The 26102-nt window shown below is 34.0% G+C and overlaps 1 long non-coding RNA gene and 1 pseudogene across 3 annotated transcripts in view; both read left to right on the top strand.

Annotated features, from left to right (window-relative positions):
* Window positions 1-26102, top strand: part of LOC144291989 (uncharacterized) — a 118865-nt gene that overhangs the window by 78736 nt on the left and 14027 nt on the right. The window lies entirely within an intron of this gene.
* Window positions 9639-9737, top strand: LOC144292051 (U6 spliceosomal RNA; annotated as a pseudogene).

Raw genomic sequence — 26102 nt, 5'->3', positions numbered from 1 at the left:
AGAGAACAAAGAACCATTGTGGTATAATTAGTACATTTACCCAGACACTGATCTTTTTAAAGAGATATTTCCTCCTTCTTCCTTACCTAGCCAGCACTATTCCTGCAAAGGGCAAAGTGAGGGAAAAGGAAATGCCTCTACCAAAACTTATGGCTATTTTAATTAAATCAGTGCTAGCTAATCTACTTCTCTTCTAGGTTTTTCTGCTTTTTATTCTTTCCACCTCTCTCTCCACTTCTCCACCACTTCCCCACCTGTACACAGCCTTACCCATCATCTTTTGCCTCCACAGACCCACAAACCCTTCTGTGACTTTTGCTGGATGGCAGATCTATTAATCTTTCTTTCTGGAAATTCTTTATTGAGAAGGAGCCAGACCATATTATTTCACCATCTTCTCAGAAACTACAACTTGGAACAGTCCCTCAAAGGGACTATGTGGAGTGATGGAGGCAGAGAAATTAAGAGCTTAAATTATTTTTACCACTATAGCTTCTCAGAAAAATAATATGCTAAAATTAAATGATCAACCTTTTTCCTAGAGTTCTTTGAGGACAGATAGTACAATATATTTTTTTCTTTGTATTTCCCCATATCAGGATTTTGTTCCAAGTAGGAGATCCGTAAATATTGTTAATATATCTTCATATAATCATGTTATTAAATGTGAGAGGTCTGGGATCAAATAGATTGGAATACCTAGGAAACCAAAAGAGAATATAATACACTATTTGAGGGTTCCATAATAACAAGTAATTGAAAATTCGTTAATAAACAACCACCTGGTGACTATGATCCTTCGTTCTTAATTATAGCATGCAGCCAAGACTTCAGCACGTGGCACGACACAAATAAAAACTGATGTTTTAATGGTTTCTTAAACAGCAATTTTTGTACTTATTAATCTGATATGATTCTGCAGATCTCTGTAAGTTAATACCCAACAAATAAGTAAGAAGTACGAGATGTGAGGATTTCTATGAACTTGGTCAACACTTTTAAAAAGAAATGCAATCTGATAATAATTCTATTGGATTTTCTCCAGTTCTAGATGGTTAAAAAAGGAGGGGGGACTTCAGTGAGAAGAGATCGCATTCACCCATCCATTTAAAATCAGTGCTTTATTTCCACAGGCTAAAAGAGTTACAGTTGCACTGTTCATTACTTTGGAAGTGTCACATTTCCTAGTATGACAAGATGTATTATGGATGGGGGGTTTTACAGATGTGGAGAAATCACTTTCCAAGTTTTTTATTTGACTTTCTCCCCTTATGCTTCTTTGTACTTTAGCGGCCAACCTTGGGATAATGGGATTACTTTATGCTTTCCACATCAGGCTCTGGATGAGTGCACAGAGGCCAGTGGCAAGAGAAATAAGATGGCTGTAAAAATGCAAACATTGGAAGTTAAAAAAGGTGCACCCAATAACTTGCCCCTAAATTTAAAGGGAACTAAATGAGGAACTTCTGGACAATTTATCTTGCTGTTTACTGATAACAAGTCACTTTGTTTTTATGTGCTCAGTCTAGTATTCCATAATTTATTTGAAAGAAGATGAGAAATAATGTAGATAAATGATGAAGTGTCAGGGTCTGACGCTCTTAAATGAAGCTATTATGGTCAAAGAGAAAACGTAAAACCTGCGGCTCATTATGAGAGTGTTCTACTTGTCAGTTAAGTGAAAAGGCCTGGAATGATTTCCAGTTTATTTGTCATTGCAGTTATTAAAGCTGTCTTTTTGGTGCCATGAAAATGAATTGAAGACTTTATTCGAAGTAAATTTGTACTAAAGCTTTCAGATGTATCTTATGTGAGCTCAGTGAGGCAGGGAAGCAGCTTAAAAGCTGAAATATTACAAAGAGACAACTACCGAAGTCTTTGAAACATACCAGGATATATAAATGGCAATAAATAAAGTGTTTGCTTGCCTAAGTAACAAACTTTTTGAGGACACAATAGAATAAGGTTGGCAATGGGATATAGCACGTGCTAATTGTTGGGATATATTTTATTCCAAAAAAAAAGAAACTACCTACTTTTTTGTGTAACACTTCTATCAAACTGTCTTTCCTAAGATTGATTTCCAAGAAAAGCAAAAGGATGTATGTTTTTAAATAATATCTACTTATAAAAAGGTAATGAGGATTAATGGAACAGATATATCAAAGAAACGGAAAGGTCTAGATTTCCTTTTTTTTTAATAACAGGAAGTGTTGAGCTATAACAACAACCTCTTACAAAGTTTACAAGGTAAGAAGCTCAGAAAATCTGACTCGCATAATCTGTTTTCCTCATTGAACTATTGGACTGCAAAGGCTGCACCTCAGTATAAGGAATGAATATAATTACTGACATTTTTATCTCACACGGCTGTTCTTAAAATACTTGACATCCTCGCCAAGGTGTGAGAATAGCTTACATTTTATCTCAGAAGGAGATCAAATCGGATGGACTGTTGATATGGTTGAGGTGGAATTTTTTTTTTTTTTTTTTAAGCACACACAAAAATAAACTCTTTTGTGTTTTCTACCCCATGACCTAGAAGGAGGCTTTTGGTGTTCATTGTACTACTCTGGCAATTAAAAATACTTTTTGTATAGTTTAGCTGTGCTTTTTGATGAGTGGCAATTAATAGATATAGGTAAAGGACAATTGAAAGACTTTTTCTGCATCAGTTTCCATCCCCCTGCATGAAACTAGACTCACTAAACTGAATGTTTTATTCCAAGCCTAAGAAATCTCCCAGTCTTGCCTTTGAACTCTTTATTGTGAATATTACAAACGTGTGACACATCTTCAGGGTCAGTTTAAAGACAAAATGGGTTCTACATCCCTCTCAGAGGTAATCCGTCTCGGAGGTAATCTGTCAGTGTTTCCGTCAGATTTTATAGCCATTTTCTGTGATATTGTCAGAGAAAAGATCTACCAGGCTCTTTATTATATGCCTTATTTTCAGGCATTTAAATGTGCAACAAAACCTTCCTTTGAAATGGAATCCAGTGTTATATTTGGGATATTTCAAATATTTCTGTAACTTTTATATGCTAATAACTATAAATCCCAATGATTTAAAAATAAATGTTATACAAACTCATAGCTGTGATGAGACGATGGAGAAGGCTACATCATAGCAATTGCCAGTTAAAGGTGTAGAGTTTAGATTAGATTCAGACTGATTCAGATTCAGACCGTGTTTAAATGCCCGAGAAGACTTGTAAACAAACAAAATGGTTGAATTCTTTGGTTAAGCAGTTATTTGGGGAGAATTTTTTTTTTTTTGATGATTCATGTTTTAATGTTTTTGCATATAGACCTACCTTTTGTGTGTAGATAGACTAATATGGAGGTATACAAGGTCCTTATGTTTTTGAACATATTCAAGTTTTTATTTCAGATTAATTGATTTACTTTGGGTGGTCAGTCAAATATATTTTAATCCATTTTAATTATTTAATAAACAGCACTAAGTTGTCAAGCACTAAATTAGTTGACTAAAATGTCAAGCACTAAATTAGTTGGATTATAAAATTAACAGTTTTTATTTTTCTTGAGATCATGGAATTGAGAAGGATGCAGAGGGATGCCTGGGTGGCCCAGTTGGTTAAGCACTGGCCTTGGCTCAGGTCATGATCCCAAATCCTAGGATGAGCCCCACATCTGGATCCTTGCTCAGCAGGAAGCCTGCTTCTCCCTCTTCCTCTGCCTGCTGCTCCCTCTGCTTATGCTCTCTCTCTCTCTCTTTCTGTCAAATAAATATATAAAATCTTAAAAAAAAAATAAAAAAAAAAACAGAGAGAAAGAAGGAGGCATATGTATAATTAAGGACAGTTAAATGGATTTAGAGACATCTATTTCAGCCTAGCATCATAGGTAAGCAAGGACTCATAGTGGGGAAGATTCCTGACCTTGAATATTGAGGAGACAGGAAAATCAACCCATGAGGAATAGGTAAAAAGTATCTTATGTTCATCGTTATATGACCAGCAGTCTACCTGGCTGATTTCTTTCCTCCCATGACACTAGGCCATATTTCTTTGTTTAAAAAAGCACTGGGCTTTTTCTTCCCTGAAAAAATACCTAGAATCAATGTGTCATTAAAATCGTACTCATTTTCTTACTTTATTTTTATAAATATGTATTTATAATTCCACATAGAGGTTTAATCAACATGTGTTTATTAAATATTAACAATGGAAAACAATAAAGAAATTTGGGGATATGCATAATCTTTTCCTACATAAATTTATAGTCAACAAACTTAAAAATGAAAGAATATCTTTTTTTAATGTTCCAGTTGCTTTTCTGAAATTTCCAATTTTCCACTTTTCTATAAAAGCATGAGAAGTAATTTGTGAATTAAAGTACAAGTCATTTGGTATTATAGTTCTTATTAAGGATTCCATTTTCAGATTAGTTTCCTTTTTCTAATATATCATTATAAGATATTAATCAATTAATAAATGCTTATTGGCTATGTTAAGTATCATTCTCAAGAAGGTAAATTTATGCTTCTCAGACAAATATTAAATGAATATTTGTCAAAGATTCTGTTTAACCCATTAATTGATGACTGAGACAGTAAGTTTAAATCAGTTCAAAGATCATTTGATGATGTGGGTGTAGAGGTAATTTTTTTTTTTTTTTAAGATTTTATTTGAGAGAGAGAGCATGAGCAGGGAAGAGGGGCAGAGGGAGCGGGAGAAGCAGACTCCCCACTGAGCAGGGAGCCCAATGAGGGGCTTGATCCCAGGACCCTGGTATCATGACCTGAGCCAAAGGCAGACACTTAACCAACTGAGCCACCCAGGTGCCCCAAGGCAATTTTAAAAAGAAATATGATGATAAGTTTCTTGGGTTACATGTAAAGCTGGTTAATGTCTTATAAGGCAATAAATTATAACTTTGGGGGTTATCTCTTCCTTTGGACAGGAGTTATTTTCATCTGTACCTGACAAAAATTTATAAATGAACTGCTTTTCTTACAGATCATAAAATAGTTAAGTAAATACGAAATCAAACAATAGAAGAATACCCAGTTATCTATTTGTTGTTTCCAAACTTCCAAACTTCAGGTAATTTTTCTGATAGTTGTATGTAGTCACTGTGATCCTTTTCTTCAAAAATATTACTCTAAAGTTGCCACCGTAGCTTATCAGTGTGCCATGGTTAGCCTGGTGAAGCATTTCCATAGTGGACCAAAATAGATACTGTTCTTGGCTTTCATATTTGGTCAGCTACTTAAAATTATTGGTTGGGTCAGCATCTTATTTGACATTTGAATATTTTTCTAATACACTTTCTGAAAATGGCCTGATAAATGTAGTTACATTAATCCCATTAAAAAGAAAGTTAAAACTTAAATCTTAGTGATGCTTATCTTAAAACAATAGGTGAATTTAGGAACAAGGAATTCCCTCACAGCAGGGTATACATAAAAAGTTCCTTATGGGGTGTTTGGGTGACTTGATTAAACATCAGTCTCTTGATATTGGCCCAGGTCATGCATGATCTCAGGGCCCTGGGATGGAGCCCCTGGTCCCCTCCACACTGCTTTTCCCTCACCCTATCCCTCTGCTCCTCCCCCTACTCCCTCCCTTTCTTTCTCCCTAAAAGAAATAAATAAAATCTTTAATAAAAAAGTTTCCTTACAGTTACCACATGTGTGTTGTTATGTATTGAATTGTGGCCCCACAGCATTCATATGGTGAAGCCTAACCCCCAATATAAGTATATTTTGAGATAGGATCTTTAAATAGATAATTAGACAAATAAAGTCCTAAGTGTGGAGCCCTAATCTGAAAGGACTGGTGTCCTTTTAAGAAAAGGCAAAAAATATCAGGGATGTATATGCATAGAAGAATGATCATGTGTAGACACAGCAACAAGGCACACAGTACACACCAAGGAGAGAGGCTTCTAGAGAAGCCAACCCTGCCAGTGCCTTGATCTTGAAGTTCCAGCCTCCAGAATTATCAGAAAATATATTTTTAATCCATCCGGTCTGTAGTATTTTGTTATGGCAAGCCCAGTAGACTAAGATGATGCTTTTATTCACTAGAATATGTGTGGCATTAAGCAAACCTATTTTCTGTAAGAACTAAAGGTAGTGTCTTATAATTTAGATAAATTCAAATCCAGTCAGTCATAATTCCTTCAATATGCAGATAGGAGGCATCCCTGGATGTCTCAGTGGTTGAGGGTCTGCCTTCAGCTCAGGGCATGATCCTGGAGACCTGGGATCGAGTCCCACGTCGGGCTCCCTGCATGGAGTCTGCTTCTGCCTCTGCCTGTGTCTCTGCCTCTCTCTCTCTCTCTCTCTCTCTGTGTGTGTGTCTCTCATGAATAAATAAATAAATAATAAAAAAAAAAAAAAACAATGCAGATAGGTTAGGAGAAACTGGAAAAAATAGCCAAATAAAACTATGTATAAAATAGCACCAAAATATTTACTGTAAACTGTTGTAAATTCTTAGCTCATTCCTTTGTCCTTACCAGAGTGTCTCTTCTATTTTTTAAAAACAATTCACCCTCCTTTCTCACTTCTCAATATGAATTTTCTCCATTCCCTGAACTGAAGCAAGGATAAATTTCTTGTTTATTTCAATTACTTCTCAGAGAAAATACTGCTAGTTTTCAAGAGACTGACTCCATCGGACAGCTGGTCTTGTTTCTTAATCCCAGTTTGCATTGCTTCTGGCTAGATCTACTCACCAGAAGGTGTTGAATTAAAAGGATGATTTGAATCACAGTCTTATCTTACTAAGGTTTTGTGCAGCAATGTTTGTTTGTATTTCTGCATCAAGCTTAGAAATAGACTAAATATGACAAGCATGCAACCACTCTCTAGGCTTGAATACGTTGAGGAAGCCAGACCCTGGCTTTTGGTCAGCGATATTTTGTTTGTTTTTCCTTTGGGGATGGGGGACTAATATTGAGGAAAAGAACATAAGTAAATATGACCAAAAAAGGCATTCATTTTATCCTGTTGATACTCTCAAGAAAATCGATTAAAAAATTCTGACTGGATTCCTAATATTTCTAACAAGCTGTGTATTACTGTGTATTATTACCTGTTAGTTTTCCTTGTCTCTGCTTTCCTTCTCTCTATTCTTTCTTATTTCCCTTTCTAATTTGCCTCACACTTTTTTTTTTTTTTTTTTAATAATACCATTTAGGTTCATCCCACTCATTTACAGTTTATGATTTCAAAGCTCTTCGGGCAACTTTTCCATATGATAAAAACGTAATGCCTGGTTGTGGAAGTGTCTTCTGGAAGCAGTATCAACTGTTTTCTATGGCCCAGGAAAGGAGACTCAGCCACCACCATCGCTAATGCTCGTTACATGAAATAAAACATGGGCATATGCTTGTTTGCTTAGCTCATTTCTTAGAGCCTCCCCGCTACTTCTAAGTTATCAAGATTAAGCCACATGTAAATTGATGGGAATAGCAATTTTTTCATATGTTTATCTTTGCTTTGAATAGTTAAAATCAACTCTCAATCTTAATTGCACTGATCTTATTGAGCTGGTGAGAATGTAGTTTTCATGGCTCCATACGCTGGATGCATAGAGTGAGCCTAGGGGAATTCAAATGACTTCTTCAAGATAACCCAAGTGCCTTTGGAGGAGTCTAGCTCCCAGAACAGTGATTTTTCCATTTTGCTACATGGCTGTAGAAAACCCATACCTGATCTCAAGTATATTTTTCTAAATAAAGGGTAATCAACAGTCAGACACATGGTAAATATATTTGGCTGCTGCTGTTACTCTGGTGTGCTATTATTTGGGGCTTATGAATAGAAAATGTAAAGTAATCTCACAAGGAATTTTATTCTAATGTTTTTTCAAAGAATGAAAGCTTTTCTTTCAAAGGAGTTAGGAAGACAAAAACCTAAGATTATTAGAAACCTGGTAGTAGATCTTTCCTTGGTAAGATTAGGGTGAGTTATTACCAGTAAGGGGTAAACAGGGTTCATTCATTTTCCTTTGGTAAGTTGAACTTCAGAGGAGCAGTTGCCAAAGGCTTTGTAGCATATCATTCAGTCACAATGCATTGGATTAAAGAAATATGGTACCTTCCTAGCCTTTCTATCTAGTCCCTCTACTCAGACTAAACCTTAAAACCTTAGATTTTTTTGATAAAATTCTTCAAATAGATGTTTTGATTGTTAAAATTCTACAAGTAGCCACGTGTTGGTGGAAAAATTTAAAACTTGTTGTTTTTCATCGATGTGCTAGGCTGTTTTTTATCCAAGAAACTATAGGCATTAAAATGCCTCTTCTTACATAATGTCAAAATTCTTAATATATTCTGCAATTTATACATAGCCATGTCAAACATTTTCTTCCCTGGAGTGATAACCTTATTGACTGTGTGTGAAACCTTATTATTATTATTATTCTAGATACCTTATTATTATTATTAATTATTATTATTATTTCTAGATACCAATTTTAGTAATTTGGTTTAAGAAACCACAATAAAAAATGTTCAAGAAGTAGACCCACAGGAGTGCCGGGGTGGCTCAGTTGGTTAAGCATCTGACTCTCTTGATTTCCACTCGGGTCATGACCTCAGGGTCCTGGGAACAAGCTCTGTGTAGGGCTCCACACTCAGCTGGGAGTCTGTGTTAGGACTCTCTTCTTCTCTCTGTGCCCCTCCTCTCTCTTTTTCTTTCAAATAAATCTTTGGAAAAAAAAAAAAAAAGACAAGTAAATGCTTTCTACTCTCTCTTGCCTCCTTGTGAATAAAGGACTTTCCTACTGTATAGATTCTGTGTGCTTCTTACAGAAAGAAATTGTCTCTCTCATGACAGATGTTCTCCCTTAAAGTATCTGTGTGGACCAAATCCCAAAGGTATCATTTGACTTCCTTATGAATGCACTATTTTTTCCTGTTCATTAATGGGATAATGTAATCTTTACTTCTTAAGATATGGGACATTGACTTTTCACAATCAAAATATGTTTCATAATGTATCATTGAAAATGAAATGAAGAATTTAGGGATGATGAATTCACTTCCTAAGGACAGCTCTATTTTGGTGTTGGTGTGAGAAGTCTAACAAGAAAAAGAAAACTTTCATACCCTAAATTTAAGATGAGCAGAAGAATGAAGCAAGCATATATGGGATTCTTCAAATTTTTAAGAGAGTGAATATTTTGATTAAGTTTATGTAATCAAACTTCATGCACCTCATACTAAAAGACATTTCCCATCTTTTATTGACATGATTTTGGTCCTAGGATATCTATATATAGCAAAGTGGGTACGTTTATTCATTTATAGAAAGGAATTTTATAAGAAATTACTATTTGTTTTCTGTTAAAATTTGTTATAAAGACCATATTCCTTATTTTGAAGCCTCAGTTCTAACTTCAGGGTTTTCTTTTATGATGCTGACTCCAGGGAATACAGTGCTATATATATGTTAGGTTTCTTAGAATTATAAGTAACTGGATATGTAACTAAAAACAAACAAAAATCCTGCACAATGGTAACCAACTTGTAGAATGCAGTAAGTATGTGAAAAACCAAGAATCCAGATAAGGAACCTCAGCTAGAAGCTTTCACAGACATTCTGTTTAAAACACTGTAGTAAAACTGACACAGTTTTAAAGATTTTCTAGAAATTTGTCCCCTCAGTTACAAATGTCCAATTTCTAATGACACAGAGATTAGCCTGGCTCCTGCACAAAGATGACCTGCCAATTCATGAAATGTTCCATATTTTTCTGACGTGATTGGCTTTCTACTGCCTCTGGCGAGGAGAGGGGCTCTGAGGTCATGACAAGGAGCAGAAAAATACAAATGAGAAGAAGGAGGAAGCCAAGTAGCTTTGTGGCTTTCCATCTAATCTTTTTGTCCTCAGCCTGTGTCACACCGTACTGGCATGTCCTCCTTTAGCAGTCACAGGTTCTACTACCAATGGCCTCCCTTTTTCCTGAGTCTCAGTGCTTCCTTCCCCTCAGAAAGCCTCTCTCCTCTGGGTCCCTCCTGGGAGTGTTTTGTAGTCCTGTGGGACTCACCCCAAAGTATTAATAGTAGCTTTGTAATAACCAAACAAAACACACACATTTTAAATTTCTGAGGGGGGAAAAAGTCTGATTTTCTTGTTGACTATGGTGCCTACTTAAGCACGAGAAACAAATTTCTGTATTACAGTTGTGCTTATGTGCTAGTGAGAGTAGGGCAGCTTTTAGTGAGAGAAATTTCCAGAAAAGGAGGTTGGTCATTGTGAGCTTTGAAGCCCTTCCAAATGCTGAATAAGTCAAATCCAAACAAGTGACAGTAAGGATTATGATGGATATTCAGAAGTATGAGATCATATGAGTATGAGACCCTGTCTCTGAAGAAATTATAACCTAATTTATTATGGCAGCCTAATAGTAGGACTGATGGAAAATAGAACAAATTATTTAAATAATCACTTAAAATAGAATAAAATAAAATAAAATAATAAAATAAAATAAAATAAAATAAAATAAATAAAATACCCCAAAGTGAAGCATATAGTTTATTGGGTATATATTGTACAGAGGGTAAGAGGGAACAAGTCAGAAAGATTACTTTCTGTAGGATAGCTAATAGAAGTTGTGCCATTGATATAAGATATACATTGTTCTTTTAAAGCTGAGTCCTTCAAAAGGCAAAAATCTGTTCAGAAAGCATTTTATTTATTTATTTTGTTTTTGATTGAAGTAGAGTTGATAATATTAGTTTTAGATGTACAACATAGTGATTCCGCAATTATATACATTGCTAAATGTCATCGTAAGTGTAGTTACCATCTGTCACCATACAAAGCTATTTCAATATTATTGACTATATCCCCCCCACACTGTTCTTTTTATCCCTCTGACTTATTTATTTTGTTACTAAAATTTGATACCTCTTAAACCCCTTCACCTTTTTCACCAATCTCATCACCTCCCTCCCTTCTGGCAATCCCTAGTTTGTTCTCTATATTTATTAGTCTATTTCTCTTTTTTATTGTCATTTATTTTGTTTTTTAGAGACCACATATAAGTGAAGTCATATGGTATTTGTCTTTCTCTGTCTGACTTATTTCATTTAGCATAATACCCTTTAGGCTCATCCATGGCATGCGTGGCAAGATTTCTTTCTTTTTTATGGCTGAGTAATCATCCATTGTGTATATATACTATATTTTGTTTATTATTCTGTCGATGGTTGCTTCTACATCATGGCTATTAAAAATAACATTGTGATAAACATTGGGATACATAGATCTTTTCAAATTAGTATTTTTGTTTTCTTTAGGTAAATACCCAGAAGTAGAATTACTGGATAGATGCTACTTCTACTTTGAGTTTTTTAAAGAACCTAGCTAGTGTTTTCCAATTTACATTTCCACCAACGGTGCACAAAGGTTCTCCTTTCTCCACATCTTTGGAAACACATGTTATTTCTTGTTTGTTTGTTTGTTTGTTTGTTTTGATACTAGTCATTCTAATTACTGCAAGATGGTATTTCATTATAGCTTTGATTTGCATTTTAGGTGGAAGAAATGCACTAGGTATCATTCCTTTTCTTTGATAGGAACAATGAAGTTTTGTGTGGAAGTCATTAGGCCAGGAGACTGTATACTATGCCTGTTTGTGAATAGCGTCTATTAGGGAGGAATATTTTTAATCTACCTATCTTCATTCTTTGGCTAATCTAATAATCAAATTAACATAGGGCAGATTAATAGAATAAAAACAAATTTAATTACATTTTAATTGGGCCTCACAGACATAATAAGACACAAAGGCATATTGGGCAGTTGAGGTTTATATGCCATCCCGAACTAATAAATAGAATCAGAGCCTAGAGCTTTAAAGAGGAGGAAGGAAATTGAAAGGACAATAGAAAGAATGAATGTTGGTAGTTAGATGTTTGCCCTGCCATACAAATAGGGCATTCAGAGCTCTCTGAGCAAGGCCTCCTATCTAAATCCCTTTAAATAGTTAAGGGAATGGTAAAAGGTCTCCTTGCATCAACTGAGTCCTGATTGCCTTCAACTCAAATAATCCACATGCCAGAGTGGCATATTTTGGGGTCATATATTGACCCCTCTTGCTACTCCTCACCTTAGAGATTTTATTGTATATGATCTTCCAAGTTGAGTAAAGCTGTGTATGTGTATTTGATTTATAAAACTATGATATAAAAAATATGTTCAGGAAAATTGTCCTACTGCCTTAAGATTTTTGTGACAAAAATCTTCTTAGTTTTATATATGAACTATTTCTTCATTGGGCATTAAAAATAAAATGGGTATTGGATACTAATGATAGGAATTTACCATTTAAAAAAGTACCTGTTTTGTGTATTTTAATTACATTTATTTTGTTAAAGAGATATTTTCTCTCAATTTTTGTCACTTTACCCAAAAGAAATAAAATGTCAACGTGGTACTTGGTTTCTTTGTATAAATATGTGTATTTTTCTGGAAATAGGGGTCTCTTCATATTGGGTTGTTGTTGCTTGTGATATGTGCTATTTCTTGAAATATTTATTTACAAATAAGGTGATAATAGAGATAGCTAACTTTTTTTTTTTCAGGCAATATCATTAGTTTAGAAAAGGACCAATAATTCTGTCCTGATAAAATGACAAATTTAAATCAGGCACTGTGCTAACCTGGCACCTACAAAGCAGAAACCAATAGAGCCTACATAGTTCTGAAATTATGTATATGTGTAGAAACATATTACCAACTGAAAAATATTTTGTGCCTTCTGACAAAAACAGTTTTAACTACTCTAAAAAGTACCTGAAATCAACTATGAATGTTAGATTTAGATACATCTTATCATCAAACAAAACTGAAATCAGTGAAGTATTTTAAAAATATACATTTGAGTCTAGAAATTAGAAAATAGCATACATTTTGACAGTTTAAGAAGTATACAACTAAAGGGCTTATAAAAACTACTTTGTAGGGGAAAAAAAAAGCCTATTGAATCTCCAAAGAAGTATTTTATAACGTTTACATTTTTCAAGAATTTTGATATGAGACATGAATCCTGATAAGCAACAAAGATTGTGGACTGGGCATATTTCTAAGCCTAAAGTAGTAAACTGAGTAAATAGTCGAGGGAAGTCATGTTGGGCAGTACGAATGAGCATCCTACAGTAGTATTCTAGGGGTGTTGCATGGATTTTTTCAGTCAAGTAGAGAATGCCTTGACATGTTGCCCTCTCCATTCTAACACAAAAAACTTTCATTCTATCATTTGGCCATTTAAATCTAAAAATATATTATCTAACATAACTGAAATTGTTATTTTTGTAGATAGAAACTATCCTCTTAGGGAAAAGTATTTCAAAATTTTTTATTGTGATAGAGCAAGCAAATGACTAAGTTCTACTTCACCCCCTGAAAAATGTCTTCTAACGCCATATTTAAAGGTATTCACCAGGTTTCATCAGTGTTGTCACTGAGACATTCTCTGTAAAATCAAATCTATAGTCTCTTTAGTGCAATAAGTCCTCAGCTACTTAAACTATTATTGTGTGACTCCCCCCCGCCGGATAAATTATTTAATGTTCTTTGACATTCTTTTTTTTTTTTTAAAGTTTTATTTATTTATTCATGAGAGAGAGATAGAGAGGCAGAGACACAGGCAGAGGGAGAAGCAGGCCCCATGCAGGGAGCCCAACATGGGACTCGATCCTGGGAGTCTGGGATCACTCCCTGGGCCAAAGGCAGATGCTCAACCACTGAGCCACCCGGGCTGCCCTAGAATTTTCCTATTTATTTAAATCTTAAAACTCCTTTGACTTACCCATAATCTCTCATGCAGTACTCCAGGATGGCTGCTACATTCCTAGAAGCTGCTAAGTGATCCAAATGAGAATGCTATAAAACAATTACCTTTCAGCTTTAAGATACTGTGTCCTTTTTAAGTACAAAATAATTAAATGAAATAAGTGTTTGCATTTATTCTGGAAGCTAAGTAAATTTCATTTTTAAATTTTTTTTAAGCAGAAAAAATAAAATTTCTCCATATACGCGCGTGCGTGTGTGTATATATATATATACACACACACATATATATGTGTTATTGTATAGCATACACATACACATATGTATACACATACACATATATATACACACATATATATATGTAGTTGTATAGCATACATTACCAATATTTGTGAATTCTGTGTTGAAAAGGGCATGTTCTCTTTATTGCTAAGAATGAGCTACATAAAAGTTTTAAGTTTTTCCTAAGATGTTTCTATGTATGGATAAAACTGAAGGTCCAGAGTTTGCTAGCATTGAATTTTCACTTCTTAGTCACATTGCATCAGGAATGACTTCAGTATTTTTACTAATATGTCAACAGTAAGATTTTCCTAAGATGTTTCTATGTATAATTAATAATACTATTATGTAAAAACTATCCTATAGGGAACTCATAGTCCTAAGGTTATACACGAATTAAAGATAAAATCTGTGATATTGTACTATTCTTTTTTTTCCATTCTCATCTATCTATATGATTCAGATTGCCTAACTAAACTTAAATACAATTATGAGAGTTAGAGTATTTGTAAAGTACTAAGCTGACAAATACAGAGTGCTGGCTATTATTTCTGTTTAGAAGTCAGAGATTTGAGCTATTCATTTTGTAGTCTGACAGTCATCACTACAATTCCTTGAATTCCCAAAGCTTTTCACACAGCTTCCTCAAGGACGGCTATCATGTCTTAGCTACTGCAATGACAGATGGGATATAATGTGTCATGTGATGGATAACTCTGGAGCCATAGTACTTAATCCTTCTAATACTAATAGCTGCATTATCATAGAGATTTATGGGAATGTCAGTTTCAAGTTCCCAGTTCCATTCATGGGTTTTTAAAACTTCAGCTGCAAAAAACATGCATCCATCCCATTAATTCTAATTATCATGGTTCATCTTCTCAGCAGTTTTGCACTCCGGAACCTTTCAGTGCAAATTAACGTACCAAAAAAGTGTATTAATTAATATTTGTAGCTTTTAATTTCTGCAAGAGTGTTGTCTGGAAGCAGCTGGCAGTACAGGGCCGCTGCTATTGAATCTTTGCCAAACAAGTGCAGATGTAATTTTGTTATCTCTTGCTTAGTCATTTACGCAAATTAATTTGAACAATTAGCCTTTTACTGGTCCTTCATGAATCATGCAAAAGGGATCTGCCAAAAATTGCTAGTTGACAGAAAAGAATTGGTTAATGCTGTGCATTTTGTGGGAAGGTAATGCAGAGTGAAGCTCAACACTATTTTAAACTATAGACAATTGCTTAAATATTCTATTGTAAGATTTACTTAGCACTCTGAAACTTGAGAATCCCCTTAGTGAAGAGTAAACCTGCATACTAGTGAAGGTTTATTTGATAGGGTTCAAATTTTTCAAGAAATATCCAACTTGAATATGTCTTAATCGAGTACATATGCAAAATAAGAAATGAATTTTCATTAGGAAACAGAAATCGGTTAGCCAATTTTTACTACTTCTCAGGTCACATACTCACTTTTATTTACTCAATACTTGTGTATATCTTTGTGTAATTAGTTGACATACAATACAGATATAAAACACATTTGTGGCTTCATTTGGTACCTTCTAATAATCCTCTACCCCTCTTAGAAGTTAGAGATGGAGACTATTTTAAAATGTTAAATATGTAGTCATTAAAATTTAAAGGTCAGGTTAAAAAAGACTTAAGTGAAAGATACATAATTCAATCACCTCTGAATGAGTAGAGATCTATTTTGTGGTCTTAATATGAAGTTACCAGTATCTTAAAGAAAAAAACAAACAAAACTGGGAAATAGCAATTATAAAATTTGTGATTCTTTTCCTTAGAAGTGGTCCAAACTACCTGTGATTTTATGTTTTTAGTTTAATTTGAATCCATTTGTTTTCTTGGGATTTTTAATCACTGGCATTTTAATCACTGAGGATTTTTTATCTAATGTATGCAGGTGGTTGGATGCTGTTATAATGTCAAATAAAAGCTCACCAAAAAATAAGTATTTCTTCACTTTGTATAGCATTAGTTTAGAAAAGGCCCAGGAAGTATTTCATGACATGCATTCACATATATTGAAAGTTATGCATGTATAGGTTTTAAATATGTTCACATGAACAGCATATTTATATTTGGTTAAAATATGTCACTCCATCTTATTATCATTATTTAAGTATAAAAGGAAATTGTTACTCTCAGACCATAGCTTTTAGAAAAGAGAATTTAAAAAAATAAAATTCATTTAGATAACCTGTCTCAGCATAGATATTAAAAGTGAGTCTATGCGAGATAGGGCTGATGAATTTCTCCTGCAGAATATTTTTAAAATTCAAAGTTACTGATCACCATGGGTAATCATTGTAATCATAAAGATTAAAATCACAGATGTCTAAAACTGCAATAGGATTATTTCTCAATGACTTTTTTTACTCCATAATGGAATTAAAATTTCCCCAAATATAATTTCCACAAATCTAACATTAATGGCAAAAACAAAGTATTTAAAATATTTTAAATTGTCATTTGTAAAAAATGTTACTTATCTCTATGTTGGTCTCAGTCATCTTTAAAGTAAAATGCTTTGGAGGATTTCAATTGAATAAATAGTGATAAGTCAAGCTCAAGGTAAGAAAAATCCAGTGGATATTTAGGCGACATTCAAAGTTTTAAAGCGCAATTAGTTATATTTTCTCCTGTTTAAAGAAGCAATATTTACTCACTGATAAGAATCTAAAAACTATAATAAAGAATATTTAAAAATCACTGTTAATACCCCTTTTACAAAATAACTATAGTTAACATTTTGATTTATTTTATTCCTATCTTCTATATTTTTTAAATGTCACCATATTATAAGTAGTAATATAATGTGAAAATCTTTCTTGCAATTAAAAATAATTGTTAATATAATTTTAATAGATTTAGTGTTGAAATTTCATTGCCTATTTTTGCTATTGCTGCACATTAAATTGTATCTTTTAGTTATAAATAATAAAGCAATGGACATCTTTACTCATAAACTTTTCCTTTATTTCAGTCAAATTCTTTAGGCTTCAATCTCAGAAGTGAGACTGTTCAAGTGATGTGAATACTTTGACATTTGGTACACATTTCTTAATTTCTTTCCAGAATAGTTGTACTTTTCCCTAGAAATTTGAGAAATCTTAGATTACCACATCTCCAACAGTGTCCTATGTTATCATCAAAATAATAACAAAATAATTGTTTAATATTATAGATTTAAAAAGATAATCTGCTTATTTGCTTATTTCTCATTATTAGTAAAGTTGAACATTTTCTCATTTAGCATTTGATGCACAATTTTCTCATTTGTAAAATATTTATTAATATGAAGTTCAATTATTATTTTTTGAGATTTAGTTGCATTTAATTGTTTAAAAGAGCTTTATAAAATCCCATACAAATATAAGCTATTATCGGTAACATATTGGTGAATAACTTTTTCCTATAAAAACCTGATTTTGTAACTGAATAACAATAATACTGTTATTTCAACTTAGCATACAAACAGTAGTAAGACCCTGTGCCTCCAGAATTAGGAGTTGCTCATTTCTTTGAAAGAAATTCTTTACAGAAAATGTATTTTTCTTCTGTATTACTGTGTGGATCATTAGTAGATATAAGTAATTAAAACTTAATTTACATTAAACCATAAATAAGATAGTATGTAACTATATTTTTTCTAGCTCAAGCTATGAAAATTCAATTTTTAATTTCATCTTTTCTTATTTTCACCAGCAAATACTGCCATATAGTTACTTATTGTTTGAAGTCATCCTATAGTTTGTATTAAATATAATACAATTCCTTGGCTTTAGGTAAATGAAAAATAACTTTCCCAGAAAGAAAATAAAAAATTATACAGGAAAGTAAAATAATAATAATCTTATTATTTTGACTAATTGACCAAGGTAATTTAGTAATCATCTTAATCATTCCCCAAGCTGCATGTACACTGTCTACATTTTTGTCACAAATGTACAATGTAATACAAATGCTATCCATATTTTTTTCTACAGAATTATAAGATTTGGTGTAATAATTGTTTATGGTACTATATAAATACTGAAGAAAAAAAGAGGACAAATATTTTCCATTATTCCTTGGCTATATAGATGAATTCTTATGTATGGAATGAGATGAATTAATGTCATTTAAATAGTCACAAAAGAATGTGTATTTGAATGTATAATTGAAAATGCAGAATTAAGAAAATAAATTGGACTCATAATCACCAAAACGTAAGTACTGGTCATCTGTAGATGAGTATATGGACAGGGTTTTTGTGCATTTGCATGAATTTTAACAAACTGGCTTTTTCTCCTACTTAATATAGGACACATATTTCCCATATTAAAAAAAAAAAAGTTGTATAAAGCTACTGTTATATTATTCAGTTATTTGGAAGAATGATCCATAATTTGTATAATCAATTTTCTATTTTGAATATTTACATTGCTCTAAATATTCGGCATTATGAGCAACCCTGAAACAAACATAGATAAATCTTTGCATATCTTCATTTTTTTTTTGAAATAAATTTCTTAGTTGATTTTTATATTTTTAAAGTATGTGTCTGCATGGGTCTTAATGAACACATGAGTGTTTTATAATAGTAATAGCTCTCTGTTATGAGTGAACACCAAGGAATTCAGACTTGTAATCATTCTCAAAAACAATCAATAGTTTAAAATAGTTTAGAATATTTTGGTTTGTTGTTATCAAAACTATAACTAATGCCTTAGTAATATGTGTCTAAACCAGGTTTGTGGTTTCTTTCATTGCTGGGTAACTGACTAATCAGAAAAAAAAATTCCCCTCATATATACACACTGAGAGAGATGAAGCTAGTCTCTCTGTAATTGAAAGTATCAGTGGTAAACTTGGCTGGAGCTTGATTAATAGTATATTAAAATCAGAGTCTTCTTGGTGAGTGCTAGATAAGGAGTTTTGGGCAAATTACTTGGTTACTGGGAAGCCTTTAAATTTTAATCATGGAAGTACTTCAGTGTCATTAGAAACTGAAAGGACAATGGGGTCTGCTGGCAAGTTCTCTGAATTGTTGTGCTTTTCAGGCTCTCCTTCTGCCCTGCTATTGAGAGCCAAGCATGGGCTGCAATCGAAAATCCTTTAGCTCCCCATGACTTTGATTGCTATTATTGTAATTTAATATTACACAGAATCTTGGAATAAAATAGTCCATGGAAATGAGAAGAGATAATGCAGGAGGTGGGGGTGGGGGTGGGGAAAACTGAAATAGAACTCAAAATTAGTTGTGAAAAGAGTTTAAAGCCAGCGAATCTTGCCTCAACCCACTGAAGCTGCAGAGTGTAAAGCAGGATATTACAACGTTTAAGTTAAAAATTAGCAACAGGCACAAAATAAAGACAGGAAACTTGGTTCAATCTTGAAAATATCAAACTGTGTTTAGTTGCAAGGAGAAACATGCGATAGGAAGCAAAGGTGGGGTTACCCTGGCCTCTGGATGCTTTGACATTTCGCATATAGTGTTAAGAAAAAACATGTTACAGAGATAGTTTTATCCAAATAACCCAACGTACATTTGGCTCTTATTAAATTGTTTAAGTTAAAGTCATGCCATGGGATTATTTGATGTTCAAGAGGCAAGTGGGCATTTTCCCTGTGTACATGAATTCTAGTCAGTGTGAGCCCTGGCTGCCTCAGTTTTGAACAGGATAAACAAGGAATAGGATCGTAAACAGTAAAGTAGGAATCTTAGCAGTCACCTGTTTCAATAACGTTTATTTTACCCCTTAGCCAAAGGACGAACAGAGTGGGGACATGATCTGACGGGTATGACCCAACTGAAACAAGCTTCCCTTTAGAGAATTCTCAGTATGGTTTACAAGCTGAGGGATTCTTTTATTATGTTTGACTCCTTTTCAAGAAACCGTTTTCAGGGATACACGCAGCTATTTTCTTGAAGACTTGTGAGATTTGGAAAGAATTTTCTGAATAATTCTAAGAAAGCAATGTGTTACTCTTTGCATTGGTGGCTTGCATATGTGTTGTGCTCTGCACTGAAAGTTGTTTCAAGTTTTTGCAACTTCTTTAATAGATATATGAACTTTCCTCTTTTGTGGAAAAAAATGAAGGCAAACCAAGGTAGGTTATTTAAAATCCAATTATCTATTCAAGCATGGGTATGGACCATTTTAAGCAGTGAGGCTATAAATATATATCCTAGAGTAGATTGCAGGAGAGTAGTCCTTACACAAATATGTTCCTTGTGATGTGGTAAGTGGATCTGTAGAGGCACAAACAAGATTGAGTGGTGCTATCAAACTGGCATACCATATAATTATTTCTTGATTATCTTGTTTTCATTTCTCTCCTCACCTTTGAATTATTTAGTTTCTTTGGTGTAGAAACAATCACAAATTTACAGAAAAGTTACAAGTATGGGGACGCCTGGGTAGCTCAGCAGTTAAACGTCTGCCTTTGGCTCAGGGTGTGATCCTGGAGTCCTGGGATCGAATCCCATGATGGTCTCCCTGTATGGAGCTTGCTTCTCCCTCTGTCTGTGTCTCTGCTTCTCTCTCTCTATGTGTCTCTCGTGAATAAATAGCTAAAATCTTTAAAAAAATTACAAGTATGGTACAAATAACTTCATTTTCATTTCCTGTGCCAATTGAGTGTGTATGTTGCTGCCCTCGTATCCCTTCATCCCTAAATGTTTTAGGGTTTGCTTCCTACATGACAATGATGCAACTATCCAAAATCAAGAATTTAACACAGATCTATCGCTTTCATTTAATTCTCAGAGGATCCAGGTCAGAGTCAAGTAGTGTTTTTAGTTATTATATTTCCTTAGCCTCCTTCAACCTAAAACAGTTCCCCAATCTTTGACCTTCACAACCTTTTGAGGATTACAAGCTAGTTATTTTGCAGAATGTCCTTCAATTTGGATTGGCTCTCATAATTAGGTCTCGATGATATATCATTGGAAGTAAAATCAAAGTCTTAATGCTTTGTTTTTCTCATTACATTCTATTGAATGGCTTAGGAGTTTCTGTTTGCCCCACTACTTATGGTTTCATTTTACTGCTTGATCAAAGTGTGTTTACCAAGATTCCTGAAATAGGCATATTATATATGTTTCACCAGCGATTTTACACAGTTATTCAGAGGATCCTTTATAGATCTTTTTTTTTTCCATAGGAATTATTAAGTGTTTTGTGGGAAGTACCTTCAGACCATGTAATAAGCTCATAGAGCCAAGCATGAGCTGCTTTATTTATTTATCCATTTATTTTTTTTATTCATTTATTTATTTATTTTTATCTGTTTAGGTTCCTGATTCCCTATTTTATTCAGTGGCTTCTAATTCATCACTATCACTTATTTAGACTTGACCGGTTGGGAACCCATTAAGAAGCAGATTATTGTATCCTGTCATTCTTTGAGTATTTTTTGGGGGGAGGGGGGGCAGATGAAGATTTCTTGGCTTATCTTGTATTTTGCTTGAAAACTATGATTTCTCCAAGGATCCCTGTTTCTTTTTAGTAGTGTGTTTCTTTTTAGTAGTGTGTGATGATTAGAAGATCCAATTTCTTTATAATTCCTTATTGTATCATTGTTCTCCAGCCCTATTAGTGGGGGAAAGTAGAGAATGTGTGTGTGCGTGTACACATATGCATGCAGATAGTACACATATGGTCTGTTGATATCTCTTATCGAAATGTATAAAACATGTTTATTAGATTTATATTTTATATTTTTCTACATATAACTACATACATGTATGCATGTATGACTGTGTATATGCACATGTGTATTTCCACCAGTAATTCCAACCCAAACTCATTACCATAGGGTTCATTATAGGTTTTATTTGTTTTCCATATTTGTAAAAATGGCCTTTTCTACAATTAGAGCCTGCCTCCCATCATCCTCAATATATTAATTTGATTTAATCTCTATATGTATACAAACTAGTATCTCCATTGCACTTTTTCCCTGGCATAGACTCCCTGTTGACACAGCTTGGGCTTCAGTATTGAGTGACGGCTTTTTCTTAGGTAAGCATATCCCCCTTTTCCCACTCGGTATCTGACATCTTCCCTGGGGCTGGCCTTCCACTCAGATGCCTTCTGAGTTATGCTTAGGCACCAACGACTTGCTCTGGACCACTGCCACTCCATTCCATACACCCCATCTCCATTTACTAACCCATAAATATTTGTGCTGCAGGTAAAGGCTTTCGGATTAATTTAAGAAGGGAAAGGATTCTATTTAAGAATAGAAAGGAAGAGGAAAAGCTCTATATGTTCATCAACTCATCTAGTTATTGTGCTGATTGGTATCATTTTAGCACACTATTCATTATTGTTTGTTCACACTAAGAGCTGTTAGAAGAATTTGGCTGACTGTGAGAGAGTGCTAAGTCTGTCCATGCCCTACAGAAATATGGGGTGTAATGTTTTTTTTTTTTTGGGGGGGGGGGTGTAATGTTTTTAAAGGAAATAAAATCCAATAGATTAGGGGAAGTCACGGGAAGGCAAGAGAGCAGGTAAAGTCACAAGTACATCAGATATTGTCACCCTGGGGAATAGCAAGTGAAAATGTCTACAGTTGAGAAAGAACATTGTTTTAGATGAACAGAAATGGTGGTCTGTATTTTGTTTAATAGTAACTGAGGAAGGTAGTCATCTAAATAATAGCAGCCAATAATTTGAGTCTCAGTTGGAGACCTTCAATTGCCTATGACAGTAGTTCATAATGTTCCCCCACCTGCCCAATTAGAGAGTCTCTTCAACTCTAGATATCTTAAGTATCCATTAGCTGATTTAGGGTATTTAAATCCTAAATGTTTAGGATGTTTACAATTTATTATTTTTATTTTTTTATTTAATTTAAAGTTTGTATTTTAATTCTAGATAGTTAACATATAATATTATATTAGTGGACAGAATTTATTGACACCACCACCCCCCCGCCCCAGTTGCCTAGCCAGTGAACTGTCAACATTGTCCTCTGTGACTGTATAGCTAGAGCAGAGAACTAAGAAATCCTTAGAATATAAAAAGTTAATATTGACGTGGAGAGAATCCTTCTCCAGTTCTTGCTTCCACAAACTCAAAATTCCAGTTACATTCCATTCCATGATCAGATTGAAGTTGGCATTCTTAGGTAAGCACAGTTGAGAGAGAAATAGCCATCTTCAACCATGATTTTAAATTTCTCATGTAAGTAAGGAAATAGTTTTATCATTAAACAATCAATAACATAGGCAACTTGATTAAAGATGTCAATGCAGATTATAACAGTCTTAATCCACAAGCTAGCACAGAACATTATTAGATTGCGATAATAAACAGGCATATTGAATGAGTGTTTGATTTGGAAAGGTATCTCTAGAGAAATGGCTCATGGAGGAGCAATGATCTCAGTCCAAATTTCCTCTGAGTTATACTTTGCCTGAATTGGTGATATTGCTGGCATTCTCGTATAATACAATTACAATCAATTATATAATTGATCCCAGGGCCCTCAGATCCTGACTTGAGCTGAAATCACCACTTAACTGACTGAGCCACCCAGGGCCCTGAATTTTCATTTCTTATAAGCTCTTGAAGTATAACTGAAATAACTGAGCCAACCATTTGATTTCATTTTTTTTTTCCTTCTGGAATAGATGCATTGGTATAAAAGTACTTGGTGGGTATGTTTCTGTATGATTTCCTTTGAGGAGGTTTGATTATTTGTTTTGCAAACATTGTTCCGTTTCCCCAAGTTACCCATACTTGATTCCTGTTAGTGCTGCCCTCGGAATCCTCACTCTTTCCTCTTTTCTTATTATGTGAGGCTGCACATGACTCAGCAGAACCTTAGGAAAAAGTGTCAAAAGATGCTGCCTTGTAACTTGATTACCAGATGTGTGTGTGCTCTTGTGCATGCCGTTTGAGTGTGATAGCCAAAGAAAAAAATGAATTTCAGGATAACACTCAAGTTTTCAAATTGAGAAATGCAGTTGGGGGCGGGGTGTATAGGAAGGCTAGCAAAGTTCAGATAGAACTGGAGGAGTTGTGTTTATTTTCAGATGATTACGGGACATGTTTGTGTAAATGCCCAGCATGCTGATGTTGGACTGAGATAAAAATGAGAAAGCACTCATTTTAACCCATTTCACACTTAATAATGCATAACACATGGAGTTTTTGCATGTTGGGGAAAAAATGCAGCATCTTATTTGGTACCTGTATGCTTCTAGATGAATTTAGAGTTAGGCCTCCTTGAAATATTAATTTTGCTTATGGGTTTCATTGGGCAATGTGAAAATGACTATTAGTTCTTTTGAAGTTGATAAAGTTATACTTGGAAATTTGAAAGTTTTCAGACTTAATTGGCCACAGATAGTTGCAAACTTATTCCAATTATTTCAGTTAAGGAATGAAGTATAGACCATATTAAAAACAAAATCAGGAAACGATTCTGATTAAGATGAAAGATCCATCACAAATTAAGAAATAAAAGTGTAATGCTGGTACTTCATGTTAGAGCAGGCCATTTAAAAAATCATGAAGCGAAACATAAGAAAGCTAGAAAAGTTTGGAGTAGGCAAGATAAATTATTTGGAAGACTCTGTGTTAATCTGCCATAAGGGTAAGAATCAATTTGGCTGATAGGCAACGAGTGACTTGTGTTTGATATCTGAATTTTTCAATCAGCATTTTCTGAACATGGTTTCTCATTATGATAATGACTAAAGGATTAATTATCACCATGAGAACAGTGATAATGGCACTTTGAACTGTACTTGTCACCATATGACACAGACTATTACTTGTTTTGTTTTGTTTTTTTTGTATTTTAAGAAAGATATGTGCATTTGGAAGCATTTGATTCACTTGGTGAAAGTAATACTATTAAGTTGTTGGAGTTAAATGATGGGGAGACAACATTTTAAAAACACTACTTTCACACTGGCCATCCTTTTTACAGTTTTAATTGACCAGTTAAAACAGAGAATAATTAGCAGAATCAGTGTGAATGCTTGTGTCAAATGCAGAGTTCAATTAGAATATTTGCTGGTTTCTTCTAAAACTCCCTACTGTAGCAGATAGAATGTTGTAAGAAATAATATTGCTAATTACCTTTCCAAAACAATATCCTTCACTAGCTCAAGTGCAACAGATTAGATGTAAGCCATTTAATGAGAATGGCATAGCATACTGGATTTTAATTTTAGATTATTGGATACATGCATGGTAGGCAATGATATAATTGAGAAATGACTATGTTACTAATTGATACTAATGGAGGCAAAGTATGGATTTTTTGGTATCATCATTTTTATGGGGACTAGAAACAATGTTTATTAAAATAATCAAATTAATTACATAAATGATTATATTTTCTTTGTTCTAGAGTGCTTCATATTTGCCATATTAAGGAAGGCTGCTGAGTTAAAAGGATAAAAAGTTTTGAAGTGCTGGGCACCTTTATTGTAGCTCACTGCCCTCTTTGATGTAACCTATGGCAACACAGTTAAGATGACCACTTAAGTGTGCTTTCATTTCTTCATCTATTTTTAGATAGATTCTTAGCTAGTCTCATAGCAAGAAATGTATTTTACCATAAATACCAATGTGTTTTCTTTTTTTTTTTAAGATTTTGTTTATTTATTCATGAGAGCCACAGAGAGAGAGAGAGAGAGAGAGAGAGGCAGAGACACAGGCAGAGGGAGAAGCAGGCTCCATGCAGGGAGCCCGAGGTGGGACTCGATCCCAAGACCCTGGGGTCACACCCTGGGCTGAAGGCAGACACTCAACCTCTGAGCCACCCAAGTGTTCCATTAATGTGTTTTCATATATGTAACATAGAAAAAAGTTTCACTAAAAGCATTTTCTTTTTTTAGAGATTATATTTATTTATTTATTTATTTATTTATTTATTTATTTACTTACTTACTTACTTCTTTATTTGACGGACAGACAGAGAAAGAGAGCAGAGAGAGAAGGACAAGCAGACTCCGTGCTGAGTGCAGAGACTGATGTGGGGCTTGATCCTGAGATCATGACCTGAGC

Source organism: Canis aureus, chromosome 20, assembly GCF_053574225.1.
Source record: "Canis aureus isolate CA01 chromosome 20, VMU_Caureus_v.1.0, whole genome shotgun sequence".
Lineage (NCBI taxonomy): Eukaryota > Metazoa > Chordata > Mammalia > Carnivora > Canidae > Canis > Canis aureus.
This window is presented reverse-complemented; position numbering and strand designations above follow the sequence as displayed.